This window comes from Leucopleurus acutus, assembly GCF_964270905.1.
Source record: "Leucopleurus acutus genome assembly, chromosome: 12".
Lineage (NCBI taxonomy): Eukaryota > Metazoa > Chordata > Mammalia > Artiodactyla > Delphinidae > Leucopleurus > Leucopleurus acutus.
The window spans coordinates 65,383,136-65,404,503 of record NC_139154.1 but is presented as its reverse complement, the minus strand read 5'-3'; the positions used below and the strand labels follow the sequence as shown (position 1 = coordinate 65,404,503).

The 21,368-nt window shown below is 39.5% G+C and overlaps 1 protein-coding gene across 3 annotated transcripts in view; it reads right to left on the bottom strand.

The window, feature by feature from the left end:
• The window catches only part of SOCS5 (suppressor of cytokine signaling 5), a 59,245-nt gene extending 39,241 nt beyond the window's left edge, over positions 1–20,004 (bottom strand). Inside the window, exon 1 of one of the 3 annotated variants that reach the window (XM_082852354.1) lies at positions 19,828–20,004. The gene's annotated coding sequence lies outside the window, so the exon portion shown is untranslated. Of the gene's footprint in view, positions 1–18,978; positions 19,369–19,827 lie in introns of those variants that run through there. The other 2 variants (XM_082852355.1, XM_082852356.1) reach the window with 2 other exon arrangements.
• Between the last annotated feature and the right edge of the window lie 1,364 nt (positions 20,005–21,368).

The window sequence follows — 21,368 nt, the reverse complement described above, 5'->3', positions numbered from 1 at the left end:
TTATTGTACGTTAATCAAAGGTTTTTAAAGCTTTTAAAAATACGTAGAGACTTCCCTGGTGGTGCAGTGGTTAAGCATCCGCCTGCCAATGCAGGGGACACGGATTTGAGCCCTGGTCCGGGAAGATCCCACATGCTGCAGAGCAACTAAGCCTGTGTGCCACAACTACTGAGCCTGTGCTCTACAGCCCGCGAGCTACAACTACTGAGCCCATGTGCTGCAACTACGGAAGTCCGCGTGCCTGGAGCCCGTGCTCCGCAACAAGAAAAGCCACTGTAACAAAGAGTAGCCCCTGCTCGCCGCAACTAGAGAAGCTTGCGCGCATTAATGAAGACCCAACACAGCCAAAAAAAAAAAAAAAAACACAACATTGTTCTGAGTATGAAAACTTGTTTAAAAAAAATACACAGTATAAATTATCCTAGAACTTTCTAGTTATTTACAAATTAAGGCTCAAAATAAATGTGAACACCAGTGAAATGGGAGCATGCAGAGACAGCAGACAGGAGACTTAAATTTTTAAAAATTATACAAAGATATGGCATAAGTATAAATTCTAGACTCAGAAACAATTACATCCCTCAACCAACCATAGAGGTTGTTAATACCTAGTAACAACTAAAGATAAATATTTAACATCACCATGTAAGAAAGATAATTTGAGACACAACAAATAATATCAAGTCAAAAGAAAGATTCCACATTCATACTAGATATTCATTTGGTCCTTGAAATAAAAACGACATTATTGTCCATTATTAGTATGGTATGTCCCTTATTTTTTCTAATAGCAATTATAGATTTACAACGGTTTATCCAGATCTTTCTCATCTGATTCTCCTTGATATAAAAAACATACACTTTTAAGAATGCTGACAGGATGGATAAAGAAAAGGTGAGATATATAAAAACAGAGTAGAATGGTGATTGCCAGGGGCCTGGGGGTGGGGGAAATAGGGAGATGTTGGTCAAAGGGCACAAACTTTCAGTTATAAGATGAATAATTTATGGGGATCTAATGTATGGCATGGTGACTACAGTTAATACTACTGTATCGTATACTTGAAATCTGCAAAAAGGGTAGATCCTGAATGTTTTCAGCCCCCCCGCAAAAGAGGGTAACTATGTGAGATGATGGATATATAAATTAGCTTGATTGCAGTAATCATTTCACAATGTGTATGTGTATCATATCGTCACACTGTATCCCTTAAATATGTATAATTTTTACTTACCAATTATACCTCAATAAAGCTGGGGGGAAAAAAAAGACTGCTGACTGGGACCACATGCTAAGACTGGTCATAACTGCATCCCTCTGTAAACTATCCTAAGGAGACATGAAATTTTTTTTTCTTCTCAAGAAATAAACCCATAGCAAATTAGTCCACCAACACACACAGAGGATTATAATTCAAGACAGCTATTCTCTATAACCATATATATTTTTTGATGGCTGCCAAAAAAGTTAGATTGTGATTTTAAAAAACAAAAACACACCTGATGACCACAAGTCATTTATTTAAATAAGTGACCAACCTCACCGTCCCTAACTTTTCCTAGATCTTAAAGCATGTGAAGTTAGTTATCTGTGAGAGCACTCAGTTTCTTTCAAATGACAACAGCACTTTTATAACTATTTTCAATCTTAAATCTTCTGAGATTACAAGCTTTAAGTAGCAAATCCACATCCTTCTCTAGTTGAAAGTATGTTAAAATGTAAGGTCTGGTGCAATTAAAAAATTGATAACAAATATTTACTTATTGATCAACAATTTACTGAATGCTTAAAATATTCCAAGCCCTGAGGGTCACAGGAAAGAGATCAAAACGGTATAGGTCCACAAGGATTTAGCTGAGGACATAATACACACCCATGAGATAATGAGAAACCAGAACTGTAAATAAGAAAGTACTACGTAGGACAATTAGAGAATAACATCTAAACAGATATCAAAATATTCTTTAACAAGTCTCCCATATAAGTCAAACAGTAATTCAGAAGAGAAAAAAAAATTCATCTGATGTAAGGAGGACAGGGATATGGCAAAAAGAAGAGTGTGCTGGAGTCTAGAGACCTGTCTCAGCTCTGCCATTAAAAACTCCCAGGTAGGGACTTCCCTGGTGGCGCAGTGGTTAAGAATCCGCCTGCCAATGCAGGGGACATGGGTTCGAGCCCTGGTCTGGGAAGATCCCACATGCCATGGAGCAACTAAGCCCGTGTGTCACAACTACTGATGCCTGCACGCCTAGATCCCACGCTCTGCAACAAGAGAAGCCACCACAATGAGAAGCCCGTGCACCGCAATGAAGAGTAGCCCCCGCTCGACACAACTAGAGAAAGTCCACGTGCAGCACGAAGACCCAACGCAGCTAAAAATAAATAAAATAAATTAAAAAAAAAACAACCTCTCAGGTAAGTCCCAACTGCTCCACAGTGCCTAGTTAGTAGATGTGGTACCTGACACAAAAAGGACATTTGTTCATTCACTCTGATTTGGATTTGGCTAAGCAAGGAAGGAGGGGCAAGCAGGGCCTCCTTCTAGAAGGGACTCACTTAGGATGTCTGCCACTCAGGACTATGGCAAGCTCACTGCTTGAATTCAATACCGCCTTCTCACAACCATGTGAAAGAAAGGATGCTGACATCCAAAAGAAGGAGCTGGCCGCTCTCCTTGCCTCCTCCAGAGTACAAACTCTTATATCAAGGGCCTCACTGTCCTGGGCCCAGCTGCACTGGCACCTCACAGTCCCAGGGACCCGCTATGATGCATCAGCTGTCTGGCTTAGTTTCAGGCTGGTTCTCTGGGCCTCAGTAAGCTCATCTGAAGGAAAGGGAAAGGGATTAGGTCCTTTACAACATTACAATCTATGAATATAATAAATTAGAAATATTAACTACAGAGCACGAACCTTACTAAGTTGTCAGCAACGAGTAAAAACAGCTTATTAAATTTGTTATCTGGAATTTACTTGTTTGTTTTACAAGAAATAGCAAGCTGTTTTACAAATGTCAAATTGGAAAAGCAAACACTACCGAATTCCTTAAAAGAATGATTCTTACCTTAGTCTCAAAATATTAAAATGGCTAGATCTCACAGTGAAACATAACCTATGCAAAGATTCATTACAGTTCTTCACTAGATTAAGTTAAACTTTATCACTCAGAACAATATTCTTGTAAATCAAGTAGTGTTAGTACCTCAACACCACTTAGACCCATAGAGTTCCCAGCAACGCCTGCAAAGGGAAAGAAAAGAACAAGAGTGCCTTTCTTAACCCCCAGACCTCAAATCTAGAAGTAGAAGACAACAAATCATCTGAACCATTACTGAATGGCAACTGTCTGATAGGCACTAGGTTAGTCACTTTTCATAGATTATCTTATTTAGTTCTCACAACAAGCCTAGGAAATAGCTAGTTATTATCAAATTTTAATGATGAGATGATTGAGACTCGGGAGGTTAAAAAATTTGCCCACAGCTATAGAGCCCTTCACAAAGACTAAAAATAAGGTAATCGAAGAAGAATGTACCGCCTGAGCCTTCAGGAAAACACAGTCTGATTATTGGACCCCAACTGTTCACATCCCTCTGGTAGATGTAGCCCTACAATGAAGATGTAGGCTATCAAAACATTATGGCGTGATATTATTTCTTAATGTAAATTAAGAAATTAGCTTTGTTTCGCATATGAGTCTTCAGTAAATTTGCTTAGCATGAAATCAGTTCCCCTGACCAAAATGAGCTTTCTGGATCTGTAACTGCTGAGGTATAGACACTAGACTATTCAAGTTAAGGTCATTCTGTGAGGTCTGGTATAAATGGTACCTCCCTGGAGGACATGTCTATTTCTTTATTCATTAACCACAACATTCCTTTGTCTCTTCTTTAGAATATTAACTTTCTCCACTGGATTTCTAACATGCTCAATATATAGCAAAAAATGTGAAGCTGAGTCACTAGAGTGAGTTCCTGAAGAGCACCAACTCCATATGCCTAAGATGCCAGGGACTGAGACAGCAAATGTAATATTTCATTAAGAAAATTAAAGACTACGACTTCTTTCTTTAACTTAAGGGCATCCACATCTGCAAGGAGGTGGGCAGTAACGCTGGCTGAGAAAGCAGGACAAAAACTTAAAAAAAACAGCTCTGGAAAAAAATGGAAAAGGGAAAGAAAGCAATATTACACCTCTTCAAGTGTACAAAGCAGTGCTCGATAGAAACCCAAAATTTTAAACTGTGAAACATGGGAGATTGCCTTAAATTAGAAAAAGTTTAGGATATATATTACGTATACAGTATAAGAATAAATGCCTGTTTCACTAAATCTATACAGATAAAGTTCAAGCTAAAGTACCTGCAAAATGGAGAAGAGGCATATGATTAAGATGAGAAAAACTACAATCACTTAAATCCTTCTTCCCTCATCCTCCCAATCATTCAATTTATCAGAATTTTAAAAATTAAGTTTTTTGTATGATTTTAACATAGTACATGCTTATTGTAGAAAATGTGAAAAATATTAAACAGTATATAATTGAAAAATAACCCATAATTTAACTACTCAAAGTTAGCATATTTTATTTCACATCCTATTTTTTAAATAAATATATCCTTTTTAAGATACTCCAAAATATCATCTTACTTTTTTCATTTACTATATTTGAATATTTTCTTATACCTTATACCCTTAAACATCTTAAAGCTCATGATTTTTATCAGTAGTATACTAAACAAAAAATTTTAAAAACATAATTTATAATGTTTTTATGGTATTTGGTTATATGGCTGTATCATAATTTAATCATTTAACAGGCTTCTAATTTTTAAACATTATAAATAGCACTGAAATGAATAATACACACACTCATGTGTACACATAATGTACACATCTCTTATTTGCTTATAATAAATTCCTAAAAATGGAATTTGGGGCAAAGGATGTGAACATTTTTAAGGATTCTGAATATTGCCAAATTGCCATTGTAACAGACTGAATGTTTGTATCTCCCCAAAATTCATATATTGAAATCTAATCCCCAATGTGATGGTATTTGGAAGTGGGGCCTTTGGGAGATAATTAGACCACGAGGATGGAGCCCTCATGAATGGGATTAGGGCCCTTATAAGAAGCAGTCAGAGAGCTAGCTAGCTCTCTTTCTGCCATTTGAGGATACAAGAAGTCTGCAGTCTGCAACCCTGATGAGGGGACTCACCAGAACCCAGCCATGCTGGCATCCCAATCTCAAACTTCAAGGCTCCAGAACTGTAAGAAATAAATTCTGTTGTTTATAAGCCACCTGTTGTTTATAATACCATAAGCTTATGGTATTTTGTTAGAGCAGCTTGAGCTAAAATAGCCATTTAGAAATTTGTACCAATTTATTCTCCTACCAACAGCAGGTATTTGCCAACACGTGATTCTTTTTTATATGAGAGACCTACTGAAGCATGCCAACTACGACACAATGATTCTAACCTCTTAGCCTTTTTCCGTAATCTTATTTCATAAACTTAGAGAAAAATCTTTTAGGAAATATCTCTTGTAGTAAATAAACATTAATCCGTGGTTGAGCCATTTTTCCAGTGTTGCTTCTGTTTAATAAATGTACCCCGTTAATTAAATTTAAGTGCTTTTAATTAAAAATAGCATGAACTGCATAAATCCATTTAAAAAATGAATTATTCTTCTATGTGCATATTTGCAATATGAGATCTGAAATGATAAAGATAACCATGGTAAACTCTGGGTTTGGGGATATTGAGCTTTCTCTCTTTCTTTCTTTTGAACTTTCTTCTTTGTAGCTCTCTGTATGGCTTGCAAATTAAAATATGAGCTGGCTTTTTTTTTTTTTTTTTTTTGCGGTACACGGGCCTCTCACTGTTGTGGCCTCTCCCGTTGCACAGGCTCCGGACGCACACGCTCAGCGGCCATGGCTCACAGGTCCAGCCGCTCCGCGGCATGTGGGATCTTCCCGGACCAGGGCACGAACCCGTGTCCCCTGCATTGGCAGGCTGACTCCCAACTGCACTGCGCCACCAGGGAAGCCCTGGCATTATTTTTTTAATGAAGCCATACTCTAAAAGGTATGATATACTGTACCAAAAATTATAAAAGTTTTTAGGGAATTCCCCAGTGGTCCAGTGGTTAGGACTCTGCACTTTCACTGCCAAGGGCCTGGGTTCAATCCCTGGTCAGGAACTAAGATCCCACAAGCCGTGAGGCAAAAAAGTTTTTAAAAAGAAGAAAAATTAAAATGAAATTCTACACTTCCATTTCCAGTTATGACCTCCTGATGTGAAAGGCAGTCCTATGTTGACTGTTGTCCAACATCTGAAAATAATATTTTATACATATTGCCCATCAAATGGGGCAATATATATTAAGTATAATTTTCAGATGCTGGACAACAGGCAGCATAGGACTGTGATTTCTGAGAGAAGGGAAACAAAGACTCACGAACACCCTGGCTTTCTGCTTGTGCCACAGGGAAGAGGAACCCCCAAAGAACACAGATATTGCACTGAGTTGAGAAAATAGAGCTCCAAGCCTGAGGCTACTGAAGGCATGGAATTTAAGGAGCAGAATACAAGAAAGAAGGGAGCTGTGGAGAGAAAAAGTTTCAAAAACCTGTAGAGAGATCTTCTAATCCTTTGCCTAGGGACTAAGCTGCATATGCACAAGGCAAAACTGCATGAGGCGAGTCAAAGAACAAAATCTGGGGAAAGAACAACTATGGAGCATGAGCTGAACAACTACCTGGGAGTTGTTCAAATTCCTGGCAGCTAGAGTAGAGAGACCTCAATGAACATGACATGCATTTGATAGAGATCTCAGAAAGGCCATGCCTTGGTATTAGGGCTAATCTAGTCCTAGAATAAATAAAATTGCTGAAAACCAAAGATAAAGAGAAAATCTTTAAAGCAGCCAGAGGTGGGGGGAAAGACGTATTACAAGTGAACAATGGTAAGAATGGCCACTAACTTCTCATCAGAAACAACTTAAACGAGAGAATATTGAAATCATGACTTTAAAGTGCTACAAGAAAAAAAAAAAAAAAAGAACTGCCAACTTAAATTTCTACATCCAGCATAAATACCCTTCAAAAATGAAGGCAAAAGGGACCAACAAAGTCCAGAATTGTCTTCCTGACACAAACAAGTAGAAAACTAGACAAAACATAAAACAATTATTTTCAGACACTAGGTAACAGGCAGTATGGAAATATGACCTCTGAAAAAAGGGAAAGAAATGAGGTGAACCCAAAGATTGCCCCACCTTTCTGTTTGGAACTACAACAAAAGGAGTGGGAACCCAAACAGAGCCAACAGTCTCACTGAGTTGAGGTGACAGAGCTCAGAATTTGTGGAGTCTGAGACGACCAGAATTTGCAGGGCATATTACCATAAAGGAAGAAACTAAACAGAAACGCTCAACAATCTACAGAAGAGGTCTCCCTGAGTTTCTGGCTAAACACCAATCTGCGTATGTGTGTTATGTAAATCTATGAGGCTAGACAAAGAAAAACTTCAAGAAAGTAACAAATACCAGGGAGCTCTAAGCCTCACAACTTCCAGAGTTCACACAGGGCCAGGATCATTCAGTTTCCACCAGCTGGGATGAATAAACCCTGATGAACACATGGGGCAATCAGGTGAGACACAAGAAGGGGCATGCCTCAGTAATGGGCTCAAACTAGCCCTAAACTGAAAGCTATTCTAGAACTGCCCAAAACCAAAACCCAAAAAACCCTGAAAACAAACTCAAAAGATCAATCTGATCCACAAAGCAACTGCCTGCCAGAATAAAACTTAATACTCAAGAAAGAAAGACAAAGAAAAAAAAAAATCAAGGCAAATACTCAACACCATAACCCCAAAAGAAATTACCAGATGTATGAAAAAATAAGAAATGGTAACCTATAATCAGGATCCAGGAGTGGTAGGGATAAAGAGAATTTTAATACAAGGACTTCAAAATAGCTATTAGAAAAGAGTTCAAAGGCTTAAAGGAAAACATGGACATAATGAAAAAAAAGAAAAAATCTTAACAGAGAAGTGGAAGTTATTTTTTTAAATCAATAGTAATTCTAGAACTAAAAAAAAAATAACACCTGATATAAAATTTAACTTGATGGGTATAACAGCATATTAGACAAAGGAGAATTTTTTTAAATTAGTGTGCTTGGGGCTTCCCTTGTGGCACAGTGGTTGAGAGTCCGCCTGCCGATGCAGGGGACCCGGGTTTGTGCCCTGGTCTGGGAGGATCCCACATGCGCGGAGCGGCTGGGCCCGTGAGCCATGGCCGCTGAGCCTGCGCGTCCCTGTGCTCCGCAACCGGAGAGGCCACAACAGTGAGAGGCCCACGTACCACAAAAAAAAAAAAAAAAAAAAATTAGTGTGCTTGAAGACTGGGAAACAAACTTTTCATGTTGAAAGAAAAGGAAAAGGGATTAGAAGAAAAATGGAGAGAACTTCAGTGATCTGTGAACTAATATTAAGTGGCTGAATGAACATATGCAGGACTGGAGTCTGAGGAGAAAAATACTTGGGAATTCAAAAATTTGAAGTTAGATGGCTAAAAATTTTACAAATATGATGAAAACAATACACCCACAGATCTAAGAAGCTCAATAAACCCCAAGAATAAACACAAATAAAACCATACCAAGGAGCATCATAATAAAGTTGCTGAAAACCAGTGATAAAGAGAAAAATCATAAAAGCAGCCAAAGGGAAAACACATATTACATATGGGGAAACAAACAGAAAAATCACCACAGAGTTCTTGTCAGAAGCTATGCAAATGCGAAGATGGAGAATAACATTTTAAGGTGCTCAAAGGGGGAAAAAACCCTGAAAACCTACAATTCTGTAACTACTAACAATAACTTCCAAAACTGAAGGCAAAATGAGAGACAAAGTGGGGACAGAGGGAAAGAGAGAGAAAGCTGCACTAAAAGAAATATAAAAGGAAGTTTTTCAAGCAAAAGGGATATGATATTAGACACAAACTTGAATCTACACAAAGAAATGAAGATCTAAATAAGTGATTAAAATGAGACAAATAACAAAGACATTTTTCTCATTTTTAATTGTTCTAAAAGGTAACTGCCTGACAAAAGCAAAAAGATCAGCAACAGGGTTAAAACACACATATCAAAATGTATGACAAAAAAGCACAAAACATGGGAAGGAGAAATTGTAACATTATGTACAATTCTTGCATTACTCATGAAGTGGTATAATATTATTTGATGGCAGACTGTTATTAATTAACTAGAAGGACTACCACTAAAAATTTTTTTAAGAGAAATGTTATAAACCAACAGAAAAAATAAAATGGAACCATAAAGAATAATCCATCCAAAAGAAGACAAGGAAACCAAGGAAAAAAGAACAAATAGTAAACAAATAGTAAGATAGTACATTTTAATCCAACCTTAATTCCATTAAGTGTAAATGGTCTAAGCTAGTGGTAGGCAACCTTTTTCTATAAAGAACCAGAAAATATTTTATGCTTTGGTCTCTGTCCCAGCTACTTAACCTTGCCACCTGTAGCACAAAAGCAACCACAAACAATATGTAAATGAATGAACATGACTATGTCCCAATAAAACTTTATTTACATAAACAAGTGGTAGAGTTTGGTCTGCCAGCCATAGTTTGCCAATTGCTGGTAAACACACCAAATTAAAAGAGATATTGTCAGACTGGATAAAAAAGCAAGACCCAACTACATGCTGTTTACAAGAAACCCACTTTAAATATAACGATACAGATAGGTTAAAAGTAAAAGGATGGAAGAAGATATACCATGCAAAATCAAAAGGACACAGAGACTTCAGAACAAGGGAAATTACCAGGAATAAAAAGGGACATTTCATGATGACATGGGGACCAATTCATTAACAAGACTTAACAATCCTAAATGTGCATGCACCTAACAGTGCTCTAACAGTGCTTGAAACATGAAACAAAATCTGATAGAACTGAAAAGAGAAACAGAGAAATCCAAAATTGTAGGTGAAAACTTCAACTCTGCTCTCTCAGTAATTGATAGAACAAGCAGGCAGAAAATTAGTAAAAATATAGAAGATATACAAAGACCAACCTAACCTAATTGACATTTAGAGAGCATTCCACCCAGCAACAGGAGAATATACATTCTTCTCAAGTACACACTGAACATTCAGCAAGATATACCATGTGTTGGGCCATAAAACAATAAAAAAAGCTTAAATGGATTGAAATTATTACGAGTTTGTTCTCTGATCACAATGGCATTAAATGAAAACACAGTAACAAAACACCTGGAAAATTCCAAATATTGGGAAATTATTTGGCAAAACTCTTTGAAACAACCCATGAATCAAAGAAAAATTATAAGAGAAATTAGGAACTATTTTGAATATAATGATAATGAAAATGTATAGCTTTAAGTGTTGATAATTTTTTTAAAAAATTAAAAATCAATGACCTAAGCTTTCACCTTAAAAGCTAGAAAAAGGAGAACAAATTAAACCCAAGTATGGAGAAAGTAAGGAATTAGTAAAAGAGCTCAAATCATGAAATAGAAAACAGATAAACCAGAAAGAAAATCAACAAAACCAAAAGTTGATTATATGAAAGGACTGATGAAATTGATAACCCCTAGCTACACTAATCAGGAGGGAAAAGGAGAAAATGAATCCAATATCCAGGAATAAAAGGGAACATCAGTACATATCCTACTCACATTAAAAGGAAATACTGTTTCATAAAATATATAATTTATTTTCAAGCTGATAAATTTGACAAGTTAGATGAAGTGGACAAATTCCTTGAAAGACACAAATTACCAAAACAGACACAAAAAGAAACAGAAAATCTGAACAGTCTTAGACCTATTCTTTTAAAAACTGAATCCTTAATTAAGAACCTTTCCACGAAGAAAACTCCAGGTCCAGATGGCTTCACTGGTGAAGTCTACAAACATTTAAGGAAGAACATCAATTACACCCAAACTCCTCCCTAAAAGAAAGGAAGAGGGAACACTGCTGGTAGGAGTGTAAAATGGTAAACCCACCTTGGAAACTGTTCTGTTAATTTCTCATGTTAAACACACCTATCCCATATACCCAGCAATTCCACTTCTAGGTATTCACCCACAAGTAAAGAATACATGTGTCACAAAAAGCCTATACAAGAATGTTCATAGCAGCTTTCCTCATAACAGTTGAAAACTAGAACAACCCTTTCCACAATAATAATAAACAAAATACAGTATATCCATACAATGGAACACTAGTCAGCAACTGAAAGGAACTAAACACTGTTACATGTAACATGGATGAATCTATATTTCAAACAAGAGCTTCATATAATCTTTATGCCCAGGAAAGTTTGATAACTACGGGTATAGAAGTACATAATAAGAAAACAAAAAGAGAAAATATAAGGGATTTGGGTGGTATATAAATTAATCAGTGCCATTACATCATAACCTATATGTAACAGTTGTCATCTTCCATAATTGCTTAATTGCTATTTAAATCATGTTACAATACTCTTCTGTTCATGTTCAATTTTCTACTATGTGTTCAAGGAGTACTAACTCCAAATTTTAGTCTTCAATCATTTAACAAGCCTAATTTCTCATTAACTCCATCCCAAACCATGCATTTTAGATAAAGAGTCCTGTTCGCCAGTTCCTTTGTTTTTTCTTAATGTTCTACTTCCTTGGTACATACTGTTTTCCCTCCCTCTTTAATAATGTTATTGTTACCTTTTGCTGCACAGCCTTGTCTTTCTACCTCCTTTAAAACTGAACCAAAAACTCATCTTTTCCACTAAGTGCTAAACCACCTCAGATTCTTTCCAAATTCCCTCAGCACTTGAAGACCTTGCTCCCAATAGATGTATTTATTTTACTGAATTTGGACATCACTTCTTAATGACTCACCAACTCCATCCCCTGGCTTAGAGAGTAGAACCTTTGGGGGAGAACTGAAAAGATTACAGTCCTCTTCAAGGTTCTTTCTCTTGTGCTGTTTTTACTTTTCTTTCCTGGAGTGCCATTTTATTTGCCAGAGCCTTGAGCTCCATAGGGCTGTAGGAGTAGGAGAAAAAGAGAGGCAAAGAGATGGTTGAATAGGGCTGATCTGGGCTAGATTTTAAAGAAGGTGAAAAAAACCTTCAGGCTTCAAAATCTGTTCAGACTACCTCACCAGCTCAAGGAAGCAAAGAGAATTCCAAAGAGACTAAAGTGAAGAAGAAGGAAGTGCATTTGTCTACAAATTCCCTGTTATGCTGATGGGCAGACAGGATGCGGGACACTATTTCAAGGACACTAAAATACTTCTGGCAGCAAATATTTCTATATATTCTTTATAAAGCTATGCGGTGGGGGTTTGACTGGAGGTGGGCAAATTTAAAATACATACTTTAAAATGTCTACACTCTCGAACTTAGGGCCAGCACTGGCAGTTACTTTTTGTTCTGCATGCATTATTATTTAGGAATTATGGTCATTACTTGTCTAATTTCAAAACTTTCAACTACAAACGTTATGCCTTCCAAATCACATCTATAAACTTAACCATGTTCCTGAGCTAGACCCATTATTTCCAACTGATATCTTGTTATTACTTATCTAAAAAGCGTAACTACTTATCTGAAAGCAAACTCAGTATTCCCCTTCTCTCAAACTTGCACATATTTTTCTCCTGCCAAGTCAGGAACCTTAGACTCGTCTTCAACTTCTATCACCTCCAAACACTAACCAAGTCTGGAGGACTTAAACTCCTAAATATCTCTGAAATCAGTGGTCTTGTTTCTATCCCTACTACAAATTCCTTAATTCAGACCATCATAATCTCGTTCCTGAACTAGGGCAGAGCCTTAAATGGCATCCTTGACCGTGATTTGCCTACCAGAGGCCACAGAAAATGCCTCATTCACTCACCCTGCCATACATATTCCTTGGTGAATAAATGTCTCAATTCTCTGTTCCTCCAGCCTGTACTCTTCATTACAGCTATAATCAGTTTTTAAAGGACCAAACTATTTGTATCACTTCCTCATCTATAAAACAAAATAAAAATACTAACTCCGGGCTTCCCTGGTGGCGCAGTGGCTGAGAGTCCGCCTGCCGATGCAAGGGACGCGGGTTCGTGCCCCGGTCCGGGAAGATCCCACATGCCGCGGAAAGGCTGGGCCCGTGAGCCATGGCCGCTGAGTCTGCGCGTCCGGAGCCTGTGCTCCGCAATGAGAGAGGCCACAACAGTGAGAGGCCCGCGTACCGCAAAAAAAAAACCCAAACAAACAAAAAACCTAACTCCTACTATGGCATTTTGTTCCCATTCTACCTTGGCTCTACTCTGATTTCCTAATTTTCTTTTGCACTCATTTTGACAGATCAAACCTCACCCTTTTCCTTAAACACACTATGCCCTTTTATTTTCAATAAATCTAGAATAAACAGTAACTCAGTGCAGCTTATTTTATTTTTATGAGCACCCTTGTACAATTTAAAGCCATTAGCTAAACCTATACAGAAGTGAGGAAACAATCAGACAATACAGCCAACTCTCAATTAGCCTATTTTCATAGCCTTGTTAACATGGTCAGTGTAGACTAAATGGAGAAGTGAATAAGATGTTTCAACTACCTGCTAAGCTTTTTCCTTACCATAAATTAATGTTAAAAGTCTTCAGTTACAGACTTATAACCCTCCTTTTGATCAACAGGCACAAAGAGAACTACAACTCAATCTTCTGCCCATCTATTCACATACTTTCTTTCATCTTCTAACACCTCTCTTCTCCACTTCTGCTGTTTCTCCTCTTGTACTTTTCTCTTTTCTCTGTACTTTTCCACTTCTGCTGTTTCTCCTCTTGTACTGCTACCTAAGTTTTCACAGCATCCTCTTTGTCCATCCTTCACAAGAATATCAGTATTCCTCTATCCCTCTTACTGGTAGAACACTTAAAAATTTACAAAGCACTTTCACATTTACTTGGTTCTTAGAACCTCATTTTTGGGGGATTCCAAAATCAACAAATACGAAATATGTGTAATAGTTTCTATATAATACATTAGTAACCCTTATAAGTAAAATATTTTCTTATATTTTAACTCACATCTGAAGAAATTACAGTTCAAAAAAATACAGCTCAGTGATTCATCTAACACACGGGTACTCCCTCTGCTTACAACTCTACAACCTCTCCTCACCTGCTCATGTCTTAAGACACAGCTCAGCCTTCCCGTACTCCCAGAGCAAGAACGTTAAGGCTGTTTCAATGCTATCCTAATGTTTTCACACCAGTCTTTCAGACCAGTAGAAGAACCCAGGTCGCTGGACGCCTACTCTGTAGTCTTTCCCACCAAAAACTATTTTCTTTGTTAATGTTACCCTTATTAATGCCCATTAATGATCCAGCATTTTATAAAGGCAACAGGAGAACATTTTATGGGCAGCCAGCACTGCATTTAAGACTGTACACAAAACATCCCTAGATTTCCTTAACAATCAAGAATTTAAGGAATGTCTCTAAATCCTCTCAAAATATCTAGATACTACCTCTTGTGGTAATGACATCCAAAGTTGCCACAGCAAAGAAGTAAAACAACATTTCATAAACTCTAAATTAAACGATTACAAGTTTTCAAAGCTGCCTCCTAATATCCCGGAAATGTTTAGGGTTAACAATCAAAAGATCAGGGCCTTAGTCCCAATTGTACCACATATTGGCCAACTTGGGAAAGTCACTTAACCTCCCTGAAGCAAATTTCCTCTTTGATAAAACTGGATAATGCCATCCACCTTTCAGAACTGTTAAGAAAATTAAATCAAAGAATGATTGCAAATCACCTGGCCTGGAACATAACAGTCAAAAAATGGTAACCCCTTTTATAATTATTTTCATGTACAACATCATTCTTGTTTTCAGAACCATGTCCCACAACACTCAACATGTTCTTCCTAGGACTTTGTGGCCAGCCAGTAACTACAATAAATGCCTTCAAGGAAGTTATCTCCATGACTTCTGGATCCCCTTCCTGGGTCACAACTCAGCCTCTAAATATAATTTAGACTATCTCACTCTCTAACATCTCTCTCACTCTCACTCTCTAACATCTACATTGAAGCTAAGAAAGTAGTTTGCATGGTCTGTACTACTCAGTCCATGTACCCATGAATTTTCAATATGACTAACAGGCAATTCATAAGCCATAATTTTTTTTAACATCTTTATTGGAGTATAATTGCTTTACAATGGTGTGTTACTTTCTGCTTTATAACAAAGTGAATCAGCTACATATATACATATATCCCCATATCTCCTCTCCCTTGCATCTCCCTCCCTCCCACCCTCCCTATCCCACCCCTCTAGGTGGTCACAAAGCACTGAGCTGATCTCCCTGTGTTATGCGGCTGCTTCCCACTAGCTACTGTTTTACATTTGGTAGCGTGTATATATGTCCATGCCACTCTCTCACTTCGTCCCAGCTTACCCTTCCCCCTCCCCGTGTCCTCAAGTCCATTCTCTATGTCTGCGTCTTCATTCCTCTCCTGCCCCTAGGTTCTTCAGAACCATTTTTTTTAGACTCCATATATATGTGTTTATTATTTTTAAATATATAAAGAAAATCAACTTAATGAAAAACTGAGCAACGGTTGGTTGTTTTTATTATAGCATGATATTTACGGTATCTTTTGAAACCACATTTAATTAAATATTTTATTCACGTAATTAGATTATGCAATAGACCTGAAGAAAAGGTCTGCATGTCTAAGTTCTACAGAATTCCTAAAAGCATGTCATGAGGCCAAAAATGGCCAACAAATTGTAATAATTTCATAATCTTTATTAATTTATCAGAAGAAGATTAGGAGCTGGTCACTCTCAAACATTAAAATTCTGTACCAATGAAAGAAAAAAAATAACTGGAAGCTTCTGATGGCGCCATGTAACTCTCTTAGCTCTGCTGGTTAGCATTACTTCAGAGTAAAGGGACGTATTTATCATCTGAAGTACCACCAACAGAATGCCTGCCTGAGATCTAAAACAAAATAGGAAAAAGCAACTACTGGCATAATAAAGATGCTTTTGAGTTATAACCTGTTTCTGATTTTAATCTCAAACCTGTAAAATGGGTTCAATTCAATGAAACTCTAAAAATAAGGGCAATTTTTAAATATTATGTGATATACATTTTAAAAATAACTGAAATTAATGTTAAAAAAAGAGGTCTAAAAAAAAGTAAGCTCATGTGTGACAGCTGGTAAGAAGCTACGTGGAGGTACAGGTGGTAAAGATGTTGTGAGAAGGAAAGATCACAAAAACGTGGTTGAATAAAAGTTAAGAGGACTGTAAACGGAAGACGAGCTGCTATAAAATCAACTGCAGAACCTGATAAGGAAGAACTCCAGAATATCCAGGAGAAGAAATTCACCACTGTCACCATAAAGCACATTTGCTAAACCACATGTTCTTGAGACTAACTAGGCCTGGACTATAGCAAATCAAAAAGAACGAAACGTTACAAAATTGGAGCTAAGCAAACTTTATCACTAAAACCTAACAGTTTAATGAATGAAGTCATCAAAATATTCATTTAACAGAAAACAAGGTTCAGTGATTTTCTCAAGGTTCCATTGGGAGAAGGGGTTTGCAAATAATAATAGACCTTATAAAGCCCTGGTTTCCTCAGCTAAGTTTAACCAGTAGGACTCCAGAACTCACTGTATTTTCAGTAGAATATCTGCAAATCAATTATTAACATTTTAATTCTAGAATAATGAAACTGCAACAGGGTCTCCCAATGACATTCAGAAAAACAGCCACCTTCACTCTACCTTGATAGGTACACCTAATTCAAGGTCCAAGGTGAGCAGAGTAAGGACTAAAAAAAATAATAAATGAGGGCATCATTTGCACTAAGTGCCCCTTAAAGCAGACTGTTATTTATAAAATAAATATGATAAATACTGATCATGTATTTATCTGGGAATTTTCTGTAGCCACAAAGTGACTTCGTTAACAGCAAGGAAACAAATAAGCATACAAGTACCTGTACATACCTAATAAACATTACAAATAATATCTAATATTTGTTGCACCCTTTCTCTGCGCTAAGGAAACACTTTTAATCCTCACCAATACCCTACTGAGGTGGGTACTTTTATTAACCTCACTTTACATGTGAGGAAACGTAGGTACATAATGGTTAAATAACTTGCCAAGGATCATAATGTTAATTATACAAATCCTGTCTTTCCTACAACTATGATCAAAATCACATTTTCCTAAGTATCATGTAATTCTACTACTGCTCTTTGCAAAGGTACCAAAATCCCTTTTAACATAACAAAACCCCCACACTTCCTTAAAATAATAATTTTTGTATAATTTCTCTTGAAAATACTAGAGCCTTTTGAATTCTGAGAAATTTTTAAGCAATTAATTTTTAGCATAAAATTTAAAGCACACTAGCCTACTCTAAGAAGTTCATCTAATACTTCAATCTAGATGACAGTTTGTCTCTTCCCAATGAGAGGGGAACATCAGCACTTCCACTAACACTGCAGCATACTGTTTTAAACTGTGCAATGAAAGCTCATCTTGCTTTATGTCATTTCATGCATAAAAGTAGTCAACCCAAACTTCCCCATCCTTGGAAGGGAACAACATCACCCATAATCCTAAAACCACTTACAGTTGGCACTAGAATGCTTTAGAAATAAACAATGTGAATGTCATAAAGTAGAAAAACCCTGGACTAGAGTTCAGAGACCTGCCCACCAATCCTGGCTCGTCGCTAGCTAGAATTTTAGTCCCTTCCACTGGTCTGGGTCTCGGTCTCCTGATCTGCAACATAATCATATCCATGGTCTACTCTTCCAGCTCTAAAAGAAATGTGACTCATACACATACATCTTTTTTCCAAGCTTCCCATTCTCATTCTGTTTAGTTATTACCACTACTTTGCAGGCATTAAGCGTTATTTTCCCTTAGTTTTACAATGGGAGAAAGCAGCCCATTCTAAACAAAGGTGATAGGAGAAAGCCTTCCTGACCACTGGTTTGCCATAGGTGAGTCTGAAGGTGCATAATGTAAAAGCTATTATAATGGTAAAAGGTGTTAGGTTTCAATATTTTAGGCTACTATTTTGTGTGCCAGTACATTCTCCCTAAAGACGGACAGTAAAATTCAAGGACAATAGGGAGAAAAAATTTAATTATCCATTATTTATTCAAGAACTAAGAAGGTGCCAACTGAATATATTGACACCTTTTTGCAGAAATGTTTTCTCTGATGAATTACATTTTACAGCAAAGGGAAAATACAATCTACAAAATTTTCTCATACATGTTTAAGTGCTCCCTTTAAAAAAAAAGCTTTTATTTTGTAAATTGTGAGGAATTAGTAAGATAACATATATGATTAAGAAAAGATTAAAAAGCTAGCTGTGCAATTCTTAGCTTCCTCTTCTCAGTGACATGAAGAACCTCCGTGGGCTGCCACAGGGGTGGATTCTGTGGACCAACCCTGGTATGCATTTTCTATGTTCTCAACTCTCAAGAGAATTATGCAGATACAAGATTATTAAAATTAAACTAAGCATCTGACATTAAGATTCCCAAATTTGCATACTGCTTTCTAGAGCTGCTAGCTTACCAACATCTTCCCAGTCCAACACTTTAAAAAGTTAAAATTGCATGACCTTGTAAAGAAACAATTAAAAGCAAGGGAAAGAAAGCATGTGAATTACTTATTAATCTTCTAGAATAAAAGCCAGTAGCAAACTGTAATAATACAGTCCAGTCTAAATGTTAAATTGGAAGTAAGCCACTGCTATGGATGGAGAGACCTGAAGAAAGGATCTTCAGCAGATGGAGAAGCTGCTACAAGAATTTCAAGGTGCAGTTTGAGAATTTCCAGCAAAACTACTAACTGGTATAACACCATCGAACGCATACATACCTTTTAAAATAAAAGATAACTGCCAAGGTCCACCTTTTGGTTGGAATGCCGAAAGAAAATGTCAGAAATCACCTCGTGACTCCAATACCCCGGCCTCTCAAAGTTCAGAACCAAGCAAGTTGTGTGCTTAAACTGTTTCTGAGCATCCTTTTTTAAATGCAACTCCCTCTCCAGAAAGTCATTCCGCTTCAGCTGCTTGAATCCCCAAATCCCAGCACCAAAGAATCTTAGGACCCCAAGTAGTTGCAGAGGGTCTTCCAGCGCCCGCCTGCGCATCCCTTTCCACCTCGGGTTAAACTCCGGAGGTGCTCCAGTCACTTCCCCCATCCAAGCTCCCCAGTTCCCTCTATCATCTCCGGATGAACCTCTCTTCTCGTCGACCTTGAGGACCCCCGGATCGGAGCCTTAGAGCCCCAAGTGACTTGGCGGGTGCCCCCTCCCCTGCAACGCGCGCAAATACCCCACAGTCTCCGGTGACCTCCCCCCCGATTCACCACGACCCAGATCACGAACGCCCTCCGGCTAGCCCGGAGCGACCCCCTTCCTCTTAGGGGCCCTACGTTCCTCCAACCAGAAAAACAATTCAACGAAATGCATCAAGAGCCCACTGAGCGCAAGCTCCCACTACGCGCCGCACGGTCTGCACGGGGCTCGCGGCCCGGGTCCGCCGTCCCCCGCCCGTCGTCCTCTTCTCGGCCAGAGGGCCGGCGCTGCCTCCGCCCGGGGTGTGGAGGCGCCGGCCGGAGGCGGACTGCGCCGGGCGCAAGCACCGGGGGCCGAAGAGGCGGCCGCTAACGGCTGTGCGGGGGCCAGGGAGCACTCAAGGGCCGGGCCACCGGGGACACTCACCGGTCGGGGCGCGCGGGGAGGCCTCATCCAGGGGCACCTGCGGCCAGGCAGGACGGGCCCGGACGGCGCAGTCACCGAGAGGGCGAGTCCGTCCGCCCGCCCGCCCGCCCGCCCGCCGGTCCCGTCCCGTTCCCTCCGACTGCCCGAGCGGGCGCAGTCTCGCTTCCTCCGGACGGAGTCCGGAGACCCCAGCTCCGCCGGATGCCCCCGCCAAGCCCCCACCCCTTTCCCCGGCCACCTCCCCCTCTTAACCCTTTTCCCCTCCCCCCTCCCCCCAACCCCCACCGGAATGGAAAATACCTCCTGGGGCGGGGGGCGGCGGGGGCACGCCTCTCTGAAGGGCAGCCTACTGTGACCAATAGCAGACGGGGCTCTGGAGGGGCGGGATTCCTAACGGCCAATCCGAAGGCGTGTAGGTGAGGGCCGAAGGAGGGAGGCAGGGAGCGAGAGCGGGGAGGCCCGGGAGTCAGGGAGGTCCGGCCGCTCGGGTGCGCGCTGTGCGCGGCTGCCATTTTGGAGTCAGGCCGCTGCGACGGCGGCCGGGTCCGGCCCGGGGGAAAGGGAGGAGCCAGTCAGGTGGGAGAGAGGGGGTCACGTGGGCTTGAGAGGCGGGATAAGGCGGGCTGTGGCCGGAGGGGAGGGGTTGGCGGCGGCGAGTCACGGGGGCTGAAGAGGGTCACGTGGTCGGAGAAGGTCCAGAGGTGGGCTTGGGGGCGGAAGGTCAACCTTGAGGTGGGAGAAGCAGGAAAGCTTTGTCCCTGGTTTCAACTCTGTTAGGGAAAAGGAAAGGAAAAATGTTGAATGGAGGGCGTGAGTGCCCGGTCGGAAACTGTGAATGAGTCTCCCTAGCTCCCTCCAGCAAGGAGCCTCCCTGTTACTAAATTCCAAGATCCACGGGAACCAGGGCACTTCGTTTAATTCAAGCATTCCCATCCCCACTCCCAGCTGTCACAAACGTGACTCAATGATCAGATGGAGGAGTGTCTCCCACTTTTTGCTTGCACTTTGTATGGAAGGGCCCCCGCCCTAGAAATGGCTGAAAGAATAAAAGCGTAGTTGAGGCATTGTGCAGACGCCAGGACAGGCCATCTGGCCTTACAGAAGCCTTGTCGTCATTCACAAATTTACCCAACACGTCTGTGTTAGACATACCCCTGATCGTATTACAACGCCTCCAGACAGAACAAAACAAAGTTGACTATGAGACCCTGTCTAGTTCTCATCCTCATTTCAATTCACGCTTCCAGTACAGGCTAAATTATACTCCTTACTAACCCACTGAAAGTGATTCTCTTAAGGCTACCAGTGACATCCATATGATCGAGTTCAAGGATCACTTTTTCGTTCTTATATGATCTCTTTTGCAGTTGATTCTATGGACTACATCCTTTTTCTCCTCCCCAACGTACCCCTCACCCCAGTTTTCCTAAGACCATAAACCCTCAGATTGTATTTCTCTTCAGTTAACATTTATAAATCGGTTCTGTGTTGGCTTTTTAAGAGAGTCCCAGGATCTGGTCCTCAGTTGGTGCACAGTCATT